At 41.4% G+C, this 25,000-nt stretch overlaps 1 protein-coding gene across 5 annotated transcripts in view; it reads left to right on the forward strand.

The window, feature by feature from the left end:
• The window catches only part of LOC121876451 (ras-related protein Rap-1b-like), a 61,795-nt gene that overhangs the window by 22,127 nt on the left and 14,668 nt on the right, over positions 1-25,000 (forward strand). For 2 of the 5 annotated variants that reach the window (XM_042381543.1, XM_042381542.1), the window contains exon 1: positions 20,556-20,784. The exons of the other annotated variants lie outside the window; for them this stretch is intronic. The gene's annotated coding sequence lies outside the window, so the exon portion shown is untranslated. Of the gene's footprint in view, positions 1-20,555; positions 20,785-25,000 lie in introns of those variants that run through there. 5 annotated transcript variants of the gene reach the window in all.

Below are 25,000 nucleotides of genomic sequence, written 5' to 3' on the forward strand. Positions count from 1 at the left end.
AGTATCCTTCCCACTCTAGTATCCTCTCTTAATTTAGTACCACCTTCCCACCCTAGTATACTGTAATCAGGTGTGCTCTTGATGCAGTAGATTAGATTAGGTTAAAGTGTTGCCTTGTATAGATCTCACCTGACTAACACTGAGTGGGTGGGTAATTAGTGTCCCCCAGCCAGGTAAATCTGGGGTGGTAGGTGATGGTGGTAGGTAGGAGGAGATGTGGTGGTTGTGGTAAAGGGTGGTGGTAGTAGCTGGGTAATGGGAGGGGATGATGATGTTGTAGTAAGAGGGTGTTGTGGTAGTTGTGGTTGTTGGTTGTGGTAGGTGATGTGGTTGTGGGTAAAGGGGGTGTTGTGGTAGGTGGTGTGGTGGTGTGGGGTGTTGGTGGTGGTGGTGGTAGTGGGAAAGGTTGTGGTAGCCATGATAATAATAGTAGTAGTACAGGTAGTAGTAATAGTAGTAGTAGTAGTAGTAGTAGTGGAATGTTTGTGTTACTGAAATGATGGTCTGTGTTTCCATTGAGTTTAATACCGTAATAATAATAAAACACACACACACACACACACACACACACACACACACACACCCCTCCTCCTATCAGCCTCAGGACCACTACACAGGATACATATGTATACCCATAATCTACACATGTGGTAGCGGTATCAGAAACTTGCCAGTATACCTGTCAGGTGAATAGGTGTATTAATTAGTGGTTGTGTGGAGGTATTATTGGTGTGTGTGTGTGTGTGTGTGTGTGTGTGTGTGTGTGTGTGTGTGTGTGTGTGTGTGTGTGTGTGTGTGTGTGTAAATAACAGTACTCTAGGAACATATCAAGCGAAAAAAAAAGTTTAAATTGAATGGATTGATAAAAGATGGATGGATAAGAGTACAACTACAACAACAATAACAACAATAATAACAACAATAACAACAACAATAACAATAATAACAACAACAACAACAATAATAATAAACTGAGATAAATAACAGCATTATAAATTATTATTTTGTTTTTACAATTAATTAATGTTTTTATTGTTTCTTTACAGGTGAGTGTGAGGCCTTAATTAGGCAGGTGAAGGAAAGGTAAGGTACTAATTTATACTTACATACTGTACTTCCATACATACACATTTTTTTACAGGGATTAGCCCACCCGGGCACAGGTCCAACGACCCACAACGGGGCCTGGGGGGCGAAAACATAAGAACAGAAAGAAATTAACAATAGAGAAGAAAAAGGTTATACTGTACTGTGTTAATCTACACCACGAAGATGCCGGAAAATCAGCTTCTTAAAGTGAGACAGATTGTATAAGTCTGGAAACAGAAGAAGGCAGAGCATTCCACAGTTTGGCTGTGTGAGGAAAGAAGGAGGTACTATAACGGGTTATTCTAGTGTGACCGACATCCACAGAGAAACGGTGGGCACCGCGGGCAAGACGTGTGTTACGAGCCCACGGCCTTGCCGGCGGTACACAGGATGCCAAATCCACCGAACATTGCCCGTTAAAGTACCTGTAAAAGAGAGAGAGTGAAGCAACATTGCGGCGAAGAGAAAGGGAAGAAAGATTGTCGACTAAAGGAGGAGAGTTAGTAAGACGAAATGCCTTTGATTCCATCCTATCTAACTGAAGCAACTGCTCAGGAGTGAAGAAGTTACGGCATCTGTACAACATATCCAATTTTCATCCAAATTACTGTTTTCTGCCAAATGATACATTTTTCCTACTATAATTTCAATGTCCACACAAATTATCCCCTTTTCCCCGCCAAATTACACCTTTTACTGCCAAATTACCCCCTTCCCGGCTAAATTACCCCCTTCCCGGCTAAATTACCCCTTTCCCACAAAATTACCACCTTGTCCTGCCAAATATGACCAAAACAAAACACCAGCAGCCAAAAGCCCGCGAGTTTCGACCATAACACCCAACTTAAAATACCACGCTTCGAAGCATCAACTCAAAAGGGTCTATTGACTCCCTTCAGGGCTGCTCAAACAGAAGTGAATATATAGCCGTTTCCGCCTGGGTTCGTTTAGTAGAAAGGCATCAGCGAGTTCATATTGTGGGTTCGATTATAAGGGTTCATTTAGAGAAGCGGGGGGAGGAAGGGGGTTCATATTGTGGGTTCGTTTGTGAATCCCCCCACACACACCCCTCACACTCTCTCGCTCTCTCTCTCTCTCTCTCTCTCTCTCTCGCTCTCTCTCGCTCTCTCTCACTCTCACCACGACACAAAGCACCAAGCAGAACATTTTAACACGACAGAAGTTAATTACTAAATACAAAGGAATAATGAGACCAGGTTAAAATATGTAAATTAGATGATAATAATTTAATGAACAATGTATATAATTGATTGATAGATAGATAGATAGATAGATAGATATACAGTAAACAGATTGGTTGACAGGTAAATAGATAGATAGACAGATATGTAAACAGATAGACAGACAGACAGACAAGATAACTCAACGAAAAAGACAGATAAAACAGACACAATGACACACACACAGACAGACACTGTACTCGACCACCTCCACTTCCTCAACTGTAACGCCAGGTACCCATTTACACCTGGGTAGACCATGGGCGCCCCGGGATCGAACCAGCGACCTCTAAGTACATCAAACAAGCTCTCTACCCACTTTGCCACCGGTCTATTTACACCTAGATGGACTGTGGACACCTGGGGATCGAACCAATGACCTCTAAGTACATCAAACATGCTCTCTACCCACTCTGCCACGGCTTTACATGTAATAAAGTGCTGACAAGAGTGTAGTGGGATTGATGTTGCAATTCAAATGGCGGCATCATGTTGCAAACTGTTTTATTTATTGCAAGAGTTTTATTAATGTCTCTGGGAACGTTTGGCAATGATTAGTGTTGTTTAGTTGTTTTAATTGGATTGGGTTGTTTATTACCTGTTTTTTGTTGTTGTTTGTTTTCCTGTTTGGTGTTGGTATTATTATTGTTATTATTATTATTATTATTATTATTATTATTATTATTATTATTATTATTATTATTATAATTATTATTATTATGATTATTATTATTACATCTACTATTACTACTACTACTACTACTAATAATAATAATAAAATCATCATTATTATAACTATCACAACTCACTTATAAACATTTACTTCACACTTTTCCTCAATAAACTTACTACTTAATACTTAAATCTCACTTTATACATACATTTAACTATTAATTATCACTTAAAACACTTAACACTTCATATTAACTCACTACTAACCACATTAGAAGTGCACATCAGCTTTAAGTAACCACACGCACACACACAGAAGAGCTATCATATGTTCTGCATTACAGTACAGTCACTGCGCTATTTCGACGCCATTAATAACGTAGTCTTTGTGTGGTTGATTCAGTTCAGGTTGTTATGGAGTTGTTATTGCGTCAGTTATGGGCTGAGGGGGGTGAGGAGGGGTGAGGGGGGTGAGGAGGGGTGAGGAGGGGTGGAGGGAGAGGGTGGGAGAGGGTGAGGGGGGAGGAGGTGAGGAGGGTGAGGGATTAAGGAGGGGAGAGAGGGGAGGGAGGGTGGAGGTGGGGTGAGGGAGGGGTGAGAGGAGGGTGAGGAGGGGTGAGGGAGGGGTGGGGAGGGGTGAGGAGGGGTGAGGGGGGGGAGGGTGGGGAGGGCTGAGGAGGGGTGAGGAGGGTGAGGGGATTAAGGAGGGGTGGAGGGTGAGAGGAATTTTTGGTAGGGGGCCTTTGAGAAAGCATCTTTGTGTGGTAGCTTAATGAGTCAGTTAGATACGTTCTCACATCACCAGTTAGGAGGAAAATTGAACTTAGGAACCTTTGAGAATCCATCTTTGTGTGGTAGCTTAAGTGAGTCAGTTAGATACGTTCTCACATCACCAGTTAGGAGGAAAATTGAACTTAGGAACCTTTGAGAATCCATCTTTGTGTGGTAGCTTAAGTGAGTCAGTTAGATACGTTCTCACATCACCAGTTAGGAGGAAAATTGAACTTAGGAACCTTTGAGAATCCATCTTTGTGTGGTAGCTTAAGTGAGTCAGTTAGATACGTTCTCACATCACCAGTTAGGAGGAAAATTGAACTTAGGAACCTTTGAGAATCCATCTTTGTGTGGTAGCTTAAGTGAGTCAGTTAGATACGTTCTCACATCACCAGTTAGGAGGAAAATTGAACTTAGGAACCTTTGAGAATCCATCTTTGTGTGGTAGCTTAAGTGAGTCAATTAGATACGTTCTCATATCACCAGTTAGGAGGAAAATTGAACTTAGGAACCTTTGAGAATCCAAAATGAAAATTAACACATAATAAACCAGATATTTAACCAAGTCTATGTCTATGTCTGTCTGTGTCTATGTCTGTCTGTGCCTATGTGTGTGTGTGTCTGTCTCTCATTGCAATACATCAACTGGGCTCGAACCAATAGAGGCAATGTTGCAGGCAGTCATGTTATTGCAAGATGGCAATAAATGCAGTTTTGTTCACCCCTGTTATTGACCTCTCTCTCTCTCTCTCTCTCTCTCTCTCTCTCTCTCTCTCTCTCCTTTACACACACACACACACATATCACCCCTCCCCCCTCCCCCACACCATCCCCTACCCCTCCTCCTCACCCCTTCCTCCCCCCCCACCCACTGCATCAAAGCTAAAAACATCAGATAGAAATTATATCTCTAAGCTTGTCTGTCTAATTTCCGTGACGTGTGCTCATGCCCGACCCGTATATATGGTAAAAAAATGCCCTCAGAGTCAGTGTATGCCAGAATGCCTCTTTATTGCGATATGTAGAAGGAATAATGCCTTTGATGGTTATATAGTCGTTAAATAATGCCTTTGAGAGTGTATGCCAGAATCCCTTCTTTACTGTGATATATATAAGAAATAATGCCTTTATAATGTTATATATAAGGGAAATAATGCCTCTGTAATGATATAGGAGAAAATGCCCCTCTGGAAACTAAAAAATATGCCGGAATGAAGAGCCGGAGTTGTGTAGGAGTTGTATTTTGTCTGTCTGTCTGTCTCTCTCTCTCTCTCTCTCTCTCTCTCTCTCTCTCTCTCTCTCTCTCTAGTCATCTATCTATCTATCTATCTATCTATCTATCTATCTGTCTATCTATCTATCTTCATGACACACACACACCCTCTCTCCCTGTGACTCAATAAAAGAAAACTAAGAAACTGGAATGAAAGAACTGGAATTGAAAACAAGAATGAAAGTTGGAATGAAAGAAATGGATTGAAAGTGGGAATGAACGAGGGAATTGAAAACAGGAATTGAAGGTGAAATTGAAACTGGAATTGAAAACTGGAATCAAAGTTGGAATGAAAACTTCCACAATAATTCGTCCCACACCCCCTACAACCATCCCCCGTTCCTCCCCCACTGTGACAGCCCCCTCCCCCTCACCCCCACAACCCTCCTAGCGCCATATAACCCCCCTTCCTTCCGTAAAAATCGACCCATGAACCACTAACCCCTTTGGGACGAATACAGCGATATTGGTCGAGTCAAATATCTCTCTCCTCCTTTCCCTCCCATAAGAAAATCGACCTTCTGAGGTAAAGAGTTGTGCGAGTACTTACACCTCTCCTTTTGATAGGAATGAGGAGACAATGCAGGAGTGCAACACAACCTGAGAGAGAGAGAGAGAGAGAGAGAGAGAGAGAGAGAGAGAGAGAGAGAGAGAGAGAGAGAGAGAGAGAGAATTAGGTAAGACATTTTTGGCCCTATTAAAGAGAGAGAAAAAAGAGAATTGGAGAAAAAGAGAAAAATATATATTTATCCCCGAAAACTGGAAAACGTGTCAAACAGTCTAGGAATTCCAGGAAAGGGGGGGAGGGGGTGAGGGAAGGGGAGGGAGGGAGGAGGGGTGGAGAGCAGAGGGTGAGAGGGAGGGGGGTGAGGAGGGAGAGAGGGGTAAGAAGGATGGTGGGGTGGGTGTGTGGGGAGGGGTGAGGGGTGGGTGAGATGGGTAATGGTGGGAGGTGGGAGTGGGTGGGAGGCAGAGGGAGGTGGGGAGGTGGGGAGAGGAGGGGTGAGGGAGGTAGAGAGAGGGGTAAGAAGGATGGGGGGGTGTGGGGAGTGGGGTGAGGGTGGTGAGATGGCAATTGGTGAGGTGATGGGTGGGGTGGGGGTGAGGAGGTAGAAAGGATGGGCAGGAGGGGGGTGAGGGAGGTGGGGGAGGTGAGGAGTCTACACATATCAAGAAATATTTTCAGAGTTGTGGAGTAATTTCTACCTCGCTGCTCTCTCTCTCTCTCTCTCTCACTAAGGTCACTAAACTAGGTCACATAATCTACCCTAAACAAGGTCAAAGGTCATTAACAGGTAATTTCACAGACAGAATAGGTCAATGCCACTTAAAATAGGTCACCATTGGCACTATAATGGCACCTTCCCATACCCACTAACCTAGGTCACAAACACCATTAATAGGTCATAAAATAGGAAGATCAGGTCAGTGCCACTTATAACAGGTCACTATTGGCACCCTAGTTATATATGACCTCTGGAGACGGTGGTAATCCTGGGAAAAGAATGAGAAGGAGAGATTTATCTGTTGTTAATACTGGGAAAAAAATAATACCTGGGTGGGATAATAGCTATATGGGGTGGGGAGGAGGGGTGGGGCGGGGAGGGTGGGGAGGGGAGGGGCGGGGGTGTGTTGGGGTGAAGAAGGGAGGGGTGACGGGTGTTTATTGTGGTGGGGGAATAATGAAAGGTGAAATGAAGGTTAGATACCTCACACCTACCACCTCACACGACCACCTACCACAACAACCACCTCACACCTACCACAACCACCCCACAACAATCACCACCACCTACCACAACCAGCCCACAACAACCACAACCCCAAACAACAACATACCACCAGTTTGCTTTAATATGGCCGCCATGTTGTGTAAGATCAGCTGGTCAAGAAACATGTTGTGACGTGTCTGACTCACCGCTGACGAGGACTGTGTGTACATAAGATGATTGTGTGTACATACTGAACACAATGGGGGGGGGGGTATGTGTACACGAGGGGATGGTGTGAGTTGATACCGAGGTTGTGTGTACATTGGGAGATTGTACGTTAGAAAGGTTTTGTGTGCGTGTGTGTGTACATGGTAGTGGTTGGTTGGTGTGTGTGTGTGTGTATTGAGGGATTGTATGTATGTATGTATGTACGAGTTGCTGTGTGTACATCAGGGAATTGTGTGTAGATGGAAAAATTTACATACATGAAAGGTAGTATGTTTACATGAAGCCCCTGTCTGTACATAGAAGGGTTAATTGTGTGTACATGCAGATACGGTGCACACATAAACTGGGTTGGTGTGTACACGATGCGAGCTGGTGTGTACATGAATAGGCACTAGTTGTGTGTACATAGATGGCTGTGTGTAAATAAGTAATGCTAATGTACACATGAACGTGGATTAGTTGTGTATACATAGACAAGTGTGAACATGAATACCCAATAGCTGTGTGTACAGGAGTTGGTGTGTACATGTAAGTAAGGCCAGGTTGGTGCACGTGTTAAGAAGAGCACGGTTGGTTGGTCACTTAACTGGAGCGTACATGAGTGCTGATGTGTACATGGCAAGCGAGTTGGCATGTGTACATAAGAGGTCTGTGTACAAAACTAATGTGTACATGAAAGGAATGAGTGAGTGAGTGAGTGAGTGAGTGAGTGAGTGAGTGAGTGAGTGAGTGTGTTTGTTTGTTTGTTTATTCTGGCTCTATGTCTTTCAACAAACACACACAAACATCACAAAGACACACAGGCCCATAGACAAAAACAATTAGGCCAAGAATCTCATCAGAAAATTCACCTTTAATTTTTGAGAATTTAAATGAAATTCCTCAACACAGAACAAATGGTTAAGTCACCCCTCGACATCCGTTTTCTATGATGAACTATTTTGCTACGAGAGAAAATTGGTTGTGGGGAGATAGGGAGGAAAGAAAAGGGTGGGAGAAGGGGGAGGTAAGAGAGGGGTAGGGGAGGGGGGGGTAAGGGGTGGAGAAGGGGAGTAGGGGTGGGAGAAGGGGGTAAGGGGGTGGGAGAAGGGGTACAAGGGGGTGGGAGAAGGAGGTAAGGGGGGTGGGAGGAGGGGGAGTAGGGGTGGGGGAGGGGGAGGTAAGGAGTGAGGGGTTGCTGTTAATATTGGTTCTCTCTCTCTCCTCCTCACCTCTCTCTCCTCTCTCTCTCTCTCTCTCCCTCTCTCTCTCTCCCTCACCTCCTCCCTCTCCTCTCTCTCTCTCCCTCTCCACACTAGGCCCCGGGGTTTAGCTCCATAAAGATAATGGACAAGTGTAGTCCAGCCCAGGATGCAACCATACATACATACATACATACATACATACACAACCAGTGACCAAACTTTGTACGGGGAGGAGGGAGAGAGAAGGTGAGAGGAGGAAAGGGAGGGAGGGAAGGAGGGAGGGGAGGAGGAGAAGGAAGGAAGGAGGGAAGGAAGGAAGGAGGGAAGGAGGGAAGAAAAGGAGGAAGGAAGGAGGAGGGGGGGAAGAGAAGGAAGCTGGGAAGGAAGGACCAACTTCCAAACTCTCTCAATGGTTTGAAAGTTATGAGAGAGAGAGAGAGAGAGCAAACTTCCTCAAAGGGAAAGTACAAGTTAATATACTAGTCTCGTGGGTGTAGAGAGGGTGTAAGAGGGTGTAGGAGGGTGTAGGAGGGTGTAAGGGTGGGTGTAGGAGGGTGTAGGAGGTGTAAGAGGGTGAAAGGGGTGTAAGTGGGTGTAGGAGGGGGTGTAAGTGGGTGGGAGGGGTGTAGAGGGTGTAAGAGGGTGTAGAGAGGGTGTAAGAGGGTGTAGGAGGGTGTAGGAGGGTGTAGGAGGGTGTAAGAGGGTGTGAGTGGGTGTAGCCAATACACTCACCAAGAATACAAAATACCTTAATCAATTATAACCATCTATCTATCTACCTACAGTATCTATCTATCTATCTACAGTATCTATCTATCTATCTATCTATCCCTAATCACCTCCAATCCATCTAATCATCTTAATTACAGGTAGATAATCACTTTACCTGACTTGAATAGAATTTAAATGTAAACTTGTTATTATATTTAGTTTCCACTCGTCGTAAATTTAATTGAACTAAAAGCAAAACTGTGATAGAAGAGGGAGGAGAGAGAGAGAGGAGGAAAGAGAGAGATGGAGATGAGGGAGAGAGGAGAGAGAGGAGAGAGAGGAGAGGAGAGAGAGAGAGAGAGAGAGAGAGGGAGAGAGAGAGGGAGGAGGAGGAGGGAGGGAGGGAGGAGGGAGGAGGAAGGAAGGAAGGAAGGAAGGAAGGAAGGAAGAAGGAGAAGGAAGGAAAGAAAAGAAGGAAGGAAGGAAGGAATGAAGAGAGTAGAAAGGGAGGGAAGGAAAGAAGGAAGAGAGAAGGAAGAAGGAAAAGAAGAAGGAAGGAAGGAAGGAAGGAAGGAGGAAGGAAGGAAGGGAAGGAAGGAAGGAAGGAAGGAAGGAAGGAAGAGAAGGAAGGAAGGTAAAGAAAGAGGAAGGAAGGGGGAGAGATGAAGAGAGTAGAAAGGAGAGGACAGGAAAGAAGGAAGAGAAGGAAAGACGGTAAAGAAAGAAGGAAGGAAGGAAGGAAGGAAGGAAGGAAGAGACAAGATGGGGTTTATGTGTCCCATCTATCAGCAGTATTGTGACACACACACACACACACACACACACACACACACACACACACACACACACACACAAACAAACACACACACAACACACACAAACACAAACCACAATATACCTCCACCTGGCTCAAGAGAAGGTTAAAAAATGAATAACTTACCTCACCTTTGAAGAATCCAATTAGCGGACAGGTGAACTCTCTTGCTCTAGGCTCTCACCTGCCCTCTCAACACGAGCTGGTAAAATTATATTGATATTAATTTGAAGAGTTATAATCTGATGGTTTGTTTAGCTACGGTAGTCATGATGATAATGGTGGGAATAATAATGATGATGATGATGATGATGATGATGATAATTCAGCAATAACAATAATAGCATCAATAATAATAATAATAAATAATAATAATAATAATAATAATAATATTAATAATAATAATAATAATACCAATAATAAAATCCTAAAAACTGTATATCAAACACCAAATTTCCCCTAAATCCACAAATAATCCCTAAATGTACCAAAATCAAATTCCCCCCAAAACAGCGAATAAAACCCCAAATTCTCCCCAAAACAGCGAATAAAACCCCAAATTCTCCCAAACAGCGAATAAAACCCCAAATTCTCCCCAAAACAGCGAATAAAACCCCCAAATTCTCCCTAAAACAGCGAATAAAACCCCCAAATTCTCCCTAAAACCAGCGAATAAAACCCCAATTTCTCCCAAAACAGCGAATAAAACCCCAAATTCTCTAAAACAGCGAATAAAACCCCATTTTCTATGAAGACAATGGGGTTGATGGGGGACTATACTAGGTTAAGTAAGTGGGGCTTCTGAGAGACTGAGAAGGTTAGTTTACGAGAGATTCTCTGATTATGGTCCTTGAGGTGTTTAAAGTAAGAGAAGCTAGGAAGGAGAGAAGATGAAAGAGAGAGAAAGAGACAGGTAGAAAGATGAAAGTATGGAGTAGATATAGACAGACAGACAGAAAAGATGAATCAGGGAGAGAGAAAAAGAGACAGACAGACAGAAAAAGAGAATCTGGGAGAGAGAAAAAGACAGAGACAGAAAAGGAGAATCTGGGAGACAGTGTAGATGACAGCAGAAGATGAAGGAGACAGAGAGAAGGGGAGATAATTAAGAAGAATGAGAGAGATTAGGGGAGAAAATGATGATAACAGACATAAAAAAGATAAAGAGGGGAATAATGAGACACGGAATGATGCATGAGGGAGAGAGGGAGAGAAGGGAAGATGATGAATAAAGAAGGGAAGGGAGAGGTAGGAAGGAAGACTGAGAGAGAGAGTGAGTGAAGTGAAGGAAGAGAAAGAGGGAGAGAAAGTGAAGAAAGAGGAAAGAAAGGTAAAAGGAAGGATAGAATGGGAGAAAGTGAGAGTATAGCATTACATATCTTGGGTCAATGGGAGGTAAGCGAGTCTCTGCCTCACCTAATCCCGACCAGAAGCTCAGTTAATTACTGTTACCTCAACCTGTCTGTCTGTCTGTCTGTCTGTCTGCGTGTCTGTCTATCTATCTATCTATTATCTGTGTGTGTGTGTGTGTGTGTGTGTGTGTGTGTGTGTCTGTCTATCAGTGTGTCTGTACATACAAACAGACACCAAGGACACACACACACACACACACACACACACACACAAAAATATAATAAAGGGCCGCGTTACCTGGCCACATTATGAGTACAGGTCAGGTGAGGTGAGTAATTTATACAACTCTTGGCAGGTAAGATTAGTAACTAGTGGAGAGAGAGAGAGAGAGAGAGATTCATACATACATACATATACATACATTCATAGGTGGTTATAGATAGATAGATAGATAGATAGATAGATGGGTTAATAGATAGCTGATTGGGGGAGAGTGAGGGAGGGAGGTGAGGAGGAAAGGAGGGAAGGGGAGAGAGGAGGGGGTGAAAGAGGTGAAAGGGAGAGAGAGGGAGTGGGAGGTGAGAGGGAGTGGGAGGTGAGAGGGAGTGGGAGGTGAGAGGGAGGAGACGCGTGAACTAGAGGGCGTAAAATAATCCTCATTAGACAAGTCTCTGCAGCCATCACCATCTCCTCTTCTCCCCTCTCTTTCCCCTCTCTCTCTCTCCCTCATTTATCTATTCACTCCCATCCACCCTCTCCTTCTCTCCCTCTCCCTCCATCTCCTCTCACCACACACACTCTCCCCAACTTTAAATTAAACACGACCCTTAAATGCCAGGGACAAGGACTGACTGACAAATATTAACACATGTCTACCAGTGTCAGTGGCCCTCAAAGTGCAACCAATGAGTTTATGGCCACCAGGGACAAACAACAGATATCACTCCCAGTAAACACTACTCCTTGCACTGTCACTATATTAAAATGCCCTGTAGTTTGACCTTCTCCCCACCTAGTTATTATATATCATATTTGCATCACTTATGTTACTTGTATATTATTTGTAAATCAAGAGACCCATTCACCAATTATGTAACTGTATATTTTCAGCCTTACGACTGTCATGCTCGTTCAATAAACTTTAACTACCATTTTATATTATTATATTATTATTATTATTATTATTATTACACATCAAGATGGTTCCGTATGACGTCACCATCGCCAAGGTTACATAATGGAGGAAATTTTCAAATTATTATTAAAAAATTTCAACACTCCTTCCTACTTCCTCTAATGTCAAGAAACGAGAAAAATATTGTTAATTATATTATCTGAAGGTCTTTGAGATATTATATTACTATTCTTGGGGAAAATCCGAGTAATTTTCTCTAATACGTAACCTTGATTTAATACGATCCAGTTGATAAGGCAGAGATTTAAACCTTAATATTTATCCACTTAATCATAAAAACCTAATAAAATCAAACTGTTATTAACATATATAACTAGAATAAACACTAATCAATGTTAAAAAGTCATAAAAAAGTACCAAAAATGATGATATAGATAACTAGAGACATTTAACAATTATGTAAACATGACGTAACCGAGATTTAACTCAATATAAACAAACGTAATATTTAACTTAATTTAACCTTCCTATTAACACAAAAAATACCTAAAACAACTAATTATTCTCTTTCTTACCTCAGTATAGTTTAGTCCTATAGTATACTCATAACACACTTAAAATATTCATTACTTGTTTAAATCGTTCATATACGTGTAAATTATTAGAGGCTTATTTTTATATTAATTATATGTTTTACTATATGTTTAATGTAGTATAGGTATTAATAAATATAATTATATACAGTATTCCAATGATAATATATTTAGGTAATAATAATTTTAAAATTTTTGCTATTACGTAAAATATAACACCCAGACATTAATATAAATTTTATACTATACTATATATATAACTGATTAAATAACCAACAATATAAAAAAACTATATATAATACTGTATATTTCTTGGATTTTCGGGAATATAAGCAAAGATGTAAAATGCGGCAGGGATATAGAAAATGGCTGAATATAAACAAGTCAAAGAAAATGGAGGAACGGGTGACTTAGGTGTGAGAGAACGCCTGCTGTGGCTGCGATAACACTATATATTGGTGACTACAGGGGGTGGCTGGCTCTTAGTGTGCCTGCTAGCTCTCTCTCTCTCTCTCTCTGTCAATGGAGCTGGGGCTATCACTTTCTTTAATTAGTTAATAGCCTCTCTCTCTCTCTCTTTGGCACATGAGTCTGTCACTGTATTTAATTAGTTGATTGCCACTCTCTCTCTCTCTCTCTCTCTCTCTCTCTCTCTCTCTCTCTCTCACCTCTCTTTCTCTCTCTCTCTAATCTTCTGATCTCACTAAAGTACCTCCACCTCTCCCTACCTTAAAACATTCCCCTTTCCACCCACACCTCCCTTACCCACCTCCCCTCCCCCCCTCCACCCACACCTCCCTCACCCCACTCCCTTCCCACCTCCCCCCTCTCCCTGCCTCCACCCACACCTCCCTTACCCACTCCCCCACCTCCCCCTCCCCTCACCCCCTCCCTCACCCAACCTCCACCCACACCTCCCTTACCCAACCTCCACCACCTCCCTCAACCTCCACCCCCCCCCCCCCCTCCTCATCGATCACAAGGCGGTCATTGTCAAGAAGAACAATGAACACCTGAAGGTAAAATACCTCGTAATTAACCTCTCAGGTGGCCTCATAGTATACCTGACCTCTCTCTGTTTATCGCCCTCTCTATCTATCTATCCATCTTTATCGATTTTCTTGGTTTATACCTGCAATATCTGTCTGTCTGTCTGTCTGTCTGTCTCTCATCATAGACATCATCATCAGCAATATAATGATCGTAATAATGACAGAGAGAGAGAGAGAGAGAGAGAGAGAGAGAGAGAGACTATAAAGCCTTCCACTTTAACACCATCTTCTCTATTCTGCCAAAGTTTAAAGACAATCTTCTTTTACAACTCTCTCTCTCTCTCTCTCTCTCTCTCTCTCTCTCTCTTTATTTATTTGCTTACATACCTACAGCCTCTCTCTGTCATTGTCTGTCTGCCTGTATCTGTCTTTGCCTATCTGACTGTTTCTGTCTGTCTGTCTGTCTCTATCTATCTGTCTACTTTATATACATCTCTCTCTCTCTCTCTCTCTCCTCTCTCTCTCTTTAAGGTTAGACGTAAGTGATATTTTTGTAAACATCTTTTCCTTGTCCAGTGAAGAGCCAGTTGTCTGATGGGGGCTGAGGGGGTGAGGGGTGAGGGGGTGAGGGGGTGAGGGGGGTGAGGGTGAGGGGGTGAGGGTGAGGTAGGGGTGAGGGTGGGGGTGAGAGTAGGGTGAGGAGTGAGTTTCCTGCATTGTTGCAATCATTAGTAAATTGTGTGTGTGTGTGTGTGTGTGTGTGTGTGTGTGTGTGAGAGAGAGAGAGAGAGATCTTACTTCAATGGTTTGTTTACTTACAGTCAGCTGATCAAAACACATCCTTGTTTGTTTACTAAAATCAGCTGGTTGAGTATGTTTACTTTGAGTCAGCTGATTACCTACTGGGAAATACTGTGTTTATTTCATCCTTACCTCTTGCCTCCTTCTACCCTCTTCTCTCCTTCCTTCTACCCCTCTTCTCTCCCTCCTTCCCTCCTTCTACCCCTCTTCTCTCCCTCCTTCCCTCCTTCTACCCTCTTCTCTCCCTCCTTCCCCCCTCTTCTCCTCCTTCTACCCCTTTTCTCTCCCTCCTTCCACCCCTCTTCTTTCTTCCTCCATCTTCATTCACTGTTCTACTTCCCTCCTCCCTCTCCTCTACACTGACTTCATCCTCTCTCCCACCCCTATTAATTCCCACTCCATTCAATCCTTTACTCTCCTCCCTCTCATTCACCTCTCCCTTTCCCTCCTCCTCATTTGACCATCTATTCATCCCTCTCTCCCTCCCTCCTCTCCCTCCCCAGCTTGTTTTGACGCCTTGAGAGAGAGATATTAGAGCCCTACTGAGTTACCTCTCTCTCTCTCTCTCTCTCTCTCTCTCTCTCTCTCTCTACATCAATATTTCACGACTCAATTTTGAGTTTCTGAGGGTTGGTCCAGCGAGGCTTTGATGGTACACACACACACACACACACACACACACACACACACACACACACACACACACACACACACACATGCCTCCTCTCTACCTACCTCTTCCTCCTCCTCCTCCTCCTCCCCCAACCAAATCAAAGGCCCAAGAGATAGATAATCACTTTATCAGCAATGCCATCATAATAACCTAACCTAACCTAACCTAATCTAACTAACCTAACAAACCTAATCTAACCTAATCTAACGTAACCTCACCTAACAATCTAACCTACTTAACCTAATCAGAGAGAGAGAGAGAGAGATTTAGACATTTAACAAGCATTAGCATAAATTATTACCACCTCCCCCACCCTAATCACCACCAACCCACCCACCCACCACCCAACCAACCCCACCCACCACCCAACCACCCCAACCCACCCACTAACCCAATCCACACCCACCACCCCAACCCACCCTGTCACAGCCATTAACACATACGCACAGACAGACATCAAACACAACCTAACTTTTTGATGGTGACTTTTCGATGCGACACGGAACGATTTACACCAATACATCGCTACCTACCTGTCGACCAATTACCTCCCTTACCTGTTCACACCTGGTTGAGTTAACATGTTAATTTCACTGATTTTTTTTACCTGGGGCGTTAACATGTTTAATTAATGTGGCTAAATTAAGGTTTAAGTAATTTAACATATGAGATGAGTTAATATTAGACTAAATGACAGGTTAATTTAATATATGAATCGGTTAAAATTAGATAAAATTAACATGGGATTCAGTTAACAATATACTAAATTAACATGAGTCAGTTAATATTAGACTAACTTAACATACAGCTAATTTAACATGAGATTCAGTTAACATTATACTAAATTAACTTCAGATTAATTTAACATGATTCAGTTAACATTACACTAAGTTAATTGCACAAGGCTTATGAGGAAATTCACTCATCTTGTATATGTAAATTAAATTACTGTGGAACCTGCCCTGTGTTTTGTGTGTGTGTGTGTGTGTGTGAAAATAGACACACACACAGATAGAAAGTGTGTGTGTGAGAGAGAGAGAATAATAATCCCGGGTTCAGTATTTTTATCCCCGCCTCTAGACAAGGAATTTTCTCTGCCTTTTGTGTGTGTGTTTGTTTGTTTACCTCACTGATGTTTTGTTTACGACGAAAAAAAACACTAATTCTTTGTTTGTTTGTGAGATGAAACAGTTTGAAGTGTATATATTGTGTTTTTTATTGATATGTGTGACCAAAAATTAACACACAGAGAGAATGTACACACTTGCATATACTGTATACACCAGCTCACTAAAACACACACAGGTATACACACAATACAACACACACACACACACACACGGAAGGTAAAGTGCATGTGTAGGTCTTTGTCGAAACTTTTGAAGAATTTCTGTGAAAAAACACTGAACTTTTTTCTAATTTATCAAAAGGTAAGAGAGAGAGAGAGAGAGACTTTGAGAATCCATCTTTGTGTGGTAGCTTAATTGAGGCAGTTAGATACGTTCTCATATCACCAATTAGGAAGAAAATCTCTCAGGACACCCAGCAATACTTTCCATCAAAAAACTTTCTAAGGTACATAAAAAAAAATTAATCCTCTAGAAATAAGAAGAAAAATCACAGTTGAAGAAACATATTGGCATCTTGGAGGACTTTACAACGTTATTACAGCATCCTTGGAAGCCATCGTTGAGGGATTATATATACTGTACAAAGAAATGTTTATATCTTGAATGCTGGTCGGCCATTTTGAAGAAAGGTTTCATATTTTACTTTTAATTTTCAATAAGCAAAATTCTACTTCAATAAAAGGAGAGAGAGAGAGAGAGGCTACTGTGTTTTATTGTAGTTGACAGAAATACCACACACACACACACACACACAGACTTCCAGCCATCACCCTACACTAGTACCCCTCCCCCCCTTCCTTCCCTACCTCCCCCCCTCTCCCTCCATATCCTTCCCTCCAAACACCACACACCTCCCTCCTCTCCCTCCCTCCCCTTCCCTCCCCTCACACACCTACCTCCCCTCCCTCCCTCTCCCCTCCCCACACCATGTTTACCCTGCCTAGGATATCGTGTTTTTTCTCCCCCAAAGGATTATGCCGCGTAGGATATACTCCCCACACCTCCTACCCCTCCCCACACCTCCTACCCTTCACTCCTACCCTCTCCCTACTCCCTCCACTCCTGAAGGACTTTATGTCAGGGATTATCGTTCGTAGAGAGGCTGAGACTCTGTCGTTTTCTCAATTTATCACCATTTTTTTTTTGCAAGAGGAACAAAAACATTAACAAAAACAATGACAAGAACAAAAACATTAACAAAAACAATGACAAGAACATTAACAAAAACAATGACAAGAACAACAAAAACAAGAACAAGAACAACAAAAACATCAACAAAAACAATGACAAGGACAAAAACATTAACAAAAACAATGACAAGAACATTAACAAAAACAATGACAAGAACAACAAAAACAAGAACAAGAACAACAAAAACATCAACAACAACAATGACAAGAACAACACCTCCTCCTCCTACCCCCACCCCCCCCCTCAAGGTCTGGTCAGGCTGTAACTCAATAAGGGGACCTCATTTTGTTGATTTGTACTGGGCACCCCTCTCTCTCTCTCTCTCTCTCTCTCACACATCAAGAAGTGATAATTCATTGTATGTATGTATATATATGTACTGTATGTATGTATGTATGTACTGTATGTATGTATGTATGTACTGTACATATGTATGTATGTATGTATGTATGTATGTATGTATGTACTGTATGTATGTATGCATATGTACTGTATGTATGTATGTATGTATGTATGTATGTATGCATGTATGTACTGTATGTATGTATGCATATGTACTGTATGTATGTATGTATGTATGTATGTATCACAACAGCTGACACATAAAAAAAAAGATGAATCAATGCCAAATTTTACCTGGAGCGGCAATTTTTTTTTCTCTTAATTATGGGTAAATTCATAGACACTTATCCACCTTATTGAAGCAAAGTCTGACAGGTGTAAACAAAACTTCAAAAAGATGACGTGTGCAGGTGTAGGCAGGTGTGCAGGGTTAGGCAGTGTGTGCAGGTGTAGGCAGTGTGTGCAGGTGTAGGCAGTGTGTGCAGGTGTAGGCAGTGTGTGCAGGTGTAGGCAGTGTGTGCAGGTGTAGGCAGGTGTGCAGGTGTAGGCAATGTGTGCAGGTGTAAGCAGGTGTGGAGTAATGCTAATGTGTTTACAGGTAGGAAATTGTTGTCACGTGGAGATAAGACACCTAACCTATCCCAACTTACCTAACCAAACTAACCTAACCTAACCAAACCACAGGTAGCATTCAGGTGTTAAATCATCAGGTGAAATAAGCTAGGGTGTCTAATCTTCAGGTGGGAAACTGTAACCAATCTCAAAAATGCAAAATTAAATTACAGTACGTTTCATCGCCACAAAACCACAACTCATTAACGCTGTAATCAAATGTATTCAGTCTAATAGTTACAAAATTTTAATTGCTTGACAGGTAAGAAGAGTTAATTAGTCTACCTGTATATTCACTGTAATCATAATAACAGGTAGAGGAATACAAAAAAATTCAGCAGGTATAGTGAAACCTCTATATAATGGACTTCTCTCCTTATAATCCGTTAAATGGACCCTCGATATAACGGACATTATATTAATCTCTCTATAGTTCGTTATGTTGAGGTTAGACATTTAATGGACCCTCGATATAATGGACTATCCTCTCCATATAGTTCGTTAAATGGGGGTTTCACATCTAACAGACCCTCGATATAATGGACTATCCTCTCCATATAGTTCGTTAAATGGGGGTTTCACATCTAACAGACCCTCGATATAATGGACTCTCCTCTCCATATAGTTCATTAAATGGGGGTTTCACAAATAATGATACTTTCTCCGGTACAAACTAGCCACCTTGATTTTTAGAATATCAATCAATAAGCAGTAAGATACATAAAACTGTAACTAAATTCAAAGTTACATAAACTACCAATACATCCCACAAGGTACATAATTATCTGGTTACAGCAAGACAAATATCCACACAGGTAAAATATTTAATTACTTTCCCAGGTAACAAAAACTTAACACGTGATTTGAAAGTTACAGAGAATACAAAGATAATGAAATGAGATATACTAGAGGTGAAAAATATTAGATGGTCTCTCTCTCTCTCTCTCTCTCTCTCTCTCTCTCTCTGCTGGCGAATTAACTCTTTCCTGTATGATGTTAATTAAGTTAGTTTGGTTAATGAGTGACGTAATTACCAAAAGGAATGATGAAATGTCTGTCTGTCTGTCTGTCTGTCTGTCTGTCTGTCTGTCTGTCTGTCTGTCTCTCTCAGTCTATCGGTGGTGATGGTAACTGAATTTACCTATAGCCTGACCCAATCACCCCTCACTACCCTCCCCTTCCCTCCACCCCTTCCCTTAACCACACCCCCTCTACCTCCTTCCATCCCCATATTGCCTCCTCCTCCTCCACTCTACACTACCCTTCTCCCTCTCCCTCCCCTCCATCCTACACCCCTCCTCCTCCTCCCCCTCTTCACTCCCTCCTCTCCTCTCCCAACCAGCTCCCTCTTCACCCCCTCTCAACACCTACCCCCTCCCCCTCCCCCCACCCCCTCCTCTCCTCCTCCCACCCTACCCTCCCCTCCCCTACACCCCCTCCCCTCCCACACCCCTCTCTCCCCTACCCCTCCCCCTCTCCCTAGACACCTTACCAATTAATTATTCATACCCTAATCGTTTACCTACTCATTAGCATCAACTAATTACCTATTAAACACACCTTAAGTATTTTTATACCTGTGTGTGTATGTGTGTGTGTGTGTATGTGTGTGTGTATGCTGTGTATGTATGATAAAACATGCACACATCACACGCACCTCCATGTAAACTAGTTGTGGATGTATGTATGTATGTATGTATCTATTATCTATGTATGTATGTATGTATGTATGTATGTATGTATGTATGTATGTCGATCATGTAAGCCCAATACATATTTAAATAGAATCACCTCAGAACCCCGTTAATCCAACCCCTCAAAATTAAACCTATGTAATTACTTGTCTCTAGCCCACACTAACGAGGTCCACCTGGAGTGAGGGGGTTAAGGGACAGAGAGAGAACAGGTGTCGTTAGCCCAGCAGGTGTACAGCACAGGTGTGTAGGGAGGGAGGGGTTCGAGTTAGGTTGGGCCTGTAGTTGTGAGTCAGTTTACAAGGAGTTGGAACCTCTCTCTCTCTCTCTCTCCATCTATCTATCTATCTATCTATCTATCTATCTATCTATCTCTCTCTCTCTCTCCACTGTTGATCTGGAGGCCACAAGTCACAACAGCAAGATGTCTTCAACAAGTCAATCGTCACAGGTCAACTTAAAGTGCATCATTCAGTTACCCCCAGATGGCTGACGTGTGCTGACAATAAGATTACCAGCTGACAGTCTGACCAAGATCGCCCCTGACTCGTCATTCATACAACCATACAAGTGTGATTTTATACATGTATTTATGTATATGTCTGTGTATTTTATTATTAGCTATGTATATATTTCATACATTCATATCTATATACATGTCATACATAACCATACATACACACACAACCATATACTGTATATACATAATCTACACACACACACACACCCATACCTACATGCATACACCTCAAAAAACCACACATACGGCCATACACAAACATCATACATACGTACACACACATACACACACACCCATTGGCAACACTCACAGGTGAATCACAGGTGTTTAATAAGCCGCCAACACACCTGTCAGGGGAGAGGGTGTACAGGTGTGTCTCAATATACTTTACGTGTGTGTGAAAGCTCTACCACCTTCCAGACCTGTACCTGTATTTTGAACGGGATTACTGTACCTGTATTTTGAACGGGATTACTGTACCTGTATTTTGAACGGGATTACCCTACCTGTATTTTGAACGGGATTACTGTACCTGTATTTTGAACGGGATTACCCTACCTGTATTTTGAACGGGATTACTGTACCTGTATTTTGAACGGGATTACCCTACCTGTATTTTGAACGGGATTACTGTACCTGTATTATGAACGGGATTAGACTACAATCACACAAAAGACCACAAAATTGTGTTTAAAAATTATGACACAATGGTTGATGGAATTGACAACACTGCAGGAAAATATTACACATCTACAATAATTAATTAGTAAAAGTATTAGTAATTTACCTGTATTCAGAATAATGATATAGTGATTAAATATAGAAAAATTAATTATAACTTACCTGGATAATTATTGAGATGTGTGTGGTGGGTGAGTGGATAGTGAGTTTGATTCCTATCCCAAGGGTCACTGGTTTGATCCCATGGTAGTTGTAGGCCGTTCAGCTGTAAATAGGTATACTGATTTTAGTGTGAATGAGTGATGGTAGTTGAGTGCAGTATACTGTATCCACACCGCCTCTGACACGACCCAAATAGAGTAAAACTTCAATTTAACGAACACCAATCTAGGGTATAGTCCGTTATATGGAGGTTTCACATCTAATAGACTTTGATATAATGGACTTTACTCTCCGACAGTCTATTATATAAGGGTTTTATATCTAGTGAACCTCGATATAATGGACTACATTCTACCATACACATTCCCACCTGTATTTGAGAACCACAACTAAATTCAAAAATAATTAAACCAAAAAATCTGTCGAATAAGAAAAACCTGAAAAAAATCTGAAAATACCTGCTGGAGTGTGGGAAAATCTGACTAATTAAAATCTGTGGGGAAAAAAATCTGGATTTACCTGTGTTGAATATAGCGTCGTGGTAATTAAAATCCCTGGAGATAAAAATCCCTGTAGAAATATGTGTGTGAGGCTTAATGGATGGGAGAGACAGACAGACAGATTGGCAGACAGGCAGACAGACTGAGATTGACACCTTCCATTCTACTGGGTAAATTAGTCTCCGTGAAAGTTTAAATAGACAGATAGACAGAGACACACAAATAGACAGGAAAAGACAGACAGGGACATAGAGACAGAATATTAGAAGCAGACAGTGACAGACAAATAGACGGGCAAAGACAGATAGACAAATAGACAAACAAAAAGATAGACAGTGTGAGACAAATAGACAGACAGACAGACATATGGACAGACAGCTCCATACACACCTTCTCCTCTGCTGGGTAAATTAAAGAGCGTCTGTGAAAGGTTTGAGACAGACAGACAGAAAGACAGACAGATATCGAACACCTTTCACTCTGCTGGGGTTAAATTAAGAGGTGGACTGGAGTGGTGTCGTGACGTTAACAACAACAACAATAACAACAACAATAACAATAACAACAATAACAAAATTATCAATGGCTACCGAACAAACACCATTGAACCCTTAGAAACGAACCTCTGGAAATGAACCACCAAAAAGTGAACCCAACCAAACTGAACCATGAACAAAAAGTGAATCCAACCAAACTGAACCCTTGGAGGAAAACCAAAAAGTGAATCCCAAAAAAACTGAAACCCTGAAAAACCACCAAAAAGTGAACCTCCCAAGTGAGTGAAAACAAAACTCCGAACCCCTGGGATAAAATGAACCTCGACCTGTGATTCAACATAAACTGAACACCAGGAGACAAAATGAACTCTTGAGATTCGAACCTCAAGTAAAATTGAACCCACTGTCAATATAATGGGTTTTAGTACCAGATAGAGACCCATTACCCCTATTTGAATATATTAACCCATTAATATTAGCTTACCATTACCCATTTTTAACCCAATTATATCATCTTAACCCATTACTTTACCCATTACATGACTTTAATCATCATTAACTAATCATACATTCGCCCCCATTAAAGCTAACTCATTATTACCTATTACCCCATTAGTTTAACTTTACCCTATTAATAATAACTTATCAATACCCCATTTACCACCCATTAGTCTTTCTCACATGCCCTCTAAGTGGTGTAAGAAGCCCCATTAACGAGGACCATTAAGGTTTAATTATCCTCATTATACCAGTTCAATGAATTTTAATAGGTAGATGGGTAAAGTAATAGGTGGGGGGGGGGTGTTACTGAGAGAGAGAGAGAGAGAGAGAGAGAGAGAGAGAGAGAGAGAGAGAGAGAGAGAGAGAGAGAGAGAGAGAGAGAGAGAGAGAGAGAGAGAGAGAGAGAGAGAGAGAGAGGAGCGAGAGAGAGCGAGAGAGAGAGAGAGAGAGAGAGAGAGAGAGATTTAGACAGACAGACCACCATCATAACCAACCCAATCACCATCCCCACTACTACTACTACTACTACTACTACTACTACTACTACTGCTACCACCACCAGACCGGACGCCCAGGGATGGTAGTTTGAGAAATTTAACAAAATTATCATTCTTTGGCGTCCGGTATTGTGTGTGTAATGACGACTGGTGATAACAGGAAGAACAAGAAGAACAAGAAGAGGAAGAAGAAAAAGAAGAACAACAACAACAACAAGAGCAGTACACACACACAGAGAGAGAGAGAGAGAGAGAGAGAGAGAGAGAGAGAGAGAGAGAGAGTAAAGTTAAATACCTCACATCCACAGGTCACTTAATTAACATAAAAAAAATAAATAAAAAGGAAATACAAAGAAAAAATATAGCCTAGCCCCTCATCCCGTTTTTCTAACTCATAATATGAATCCGTCTTGATTACATTTCCGAGAATGCTATATGAGGATTCTCAAAGGTTCCTAAGTTCAATTTTCCTCCTAACTGGTGATGTGAGAACGTATCTAACAGACTCACTTAAGCTTGTATCTGTACCTGTAGTTTCCATATGACCCTGTACTTTGTCTCTACCTGAATCTGTATTAATATAAAAAAATATATATGTAAAACCTATACTTATAAAATTAAATAAAAATATCAAATAAAAACCAAAATTAAAATCCCTCAATGTATAAAAAAATAATACAAAAATCCACCATTATATCTATATTCAATTTACCTAATATTTAATTAACTAATAAAATCATATGCAAAAGTTGTTAAATCAAAATTTAGAAAGTTGTTAATTCGATGATATTAAATTCCTGGCGAGAGTGAAGGGGGGTTTATGACGTGTGTGTGTGTGTGTGTGTGTGTGTGATAGAGATAGAGAGAGAGAGAGAGAGTACACAAACATCCCCTCAACAAAAAAACACACACACAGAATAAAATGGCCTCCAGCTGCCCTCATTATAAAAACAAAAGAAAAACAATATCCACTTTTCTTTCCTCCATACAAACAGTAATTATACCAATCCTTTGAGCTAAGCCAAAGGATTTTTACAGTCGAAAGACATCAATTTTATATCTTTTATTAATCTAAACTACAATTTTACAGTAGAGACATCAATTCTCTCTCATTTATTAACATAACCTAAAACAATTTAACCCAAGTAAGGGAAGATTAGGTTAAGTTAGGTTAAGTATCCCCTCCCCCTCCTCCTCCTCCTCCCCAAGAAGTTAATGATCTAATATTAAATTATTTTCTATTATAATTAAAAATTCTGCCAAACTTTCGATATAAACAATCTCAACGTTGCCACATCTACCACATAAACAAACCCAACATTGCCACATCTACCACCCACCACTACCACTCCTTATCACCACACTACCCCCCCCCCTTCCACCTCTATCACCAATAACAAAATAACGCTAAAAATACAACAAAAATCT

Source organism: Homarus americanus, unplaced genomic scaffold (genome assembly GCF_018991925.1).
Source record: "Homarus americanus isolate GMGI-L3 unplaced genomic scaffold, GMGI_Hamer_2.0 scaffold54095, whole genome shotgun sequence".
NCBI classification, from domain to species: Eukaryota; Metazoa; Arthropoda; class Malacostraca; order Decapoda; family Nephropidae; genus Homarus; species Homarus americanus.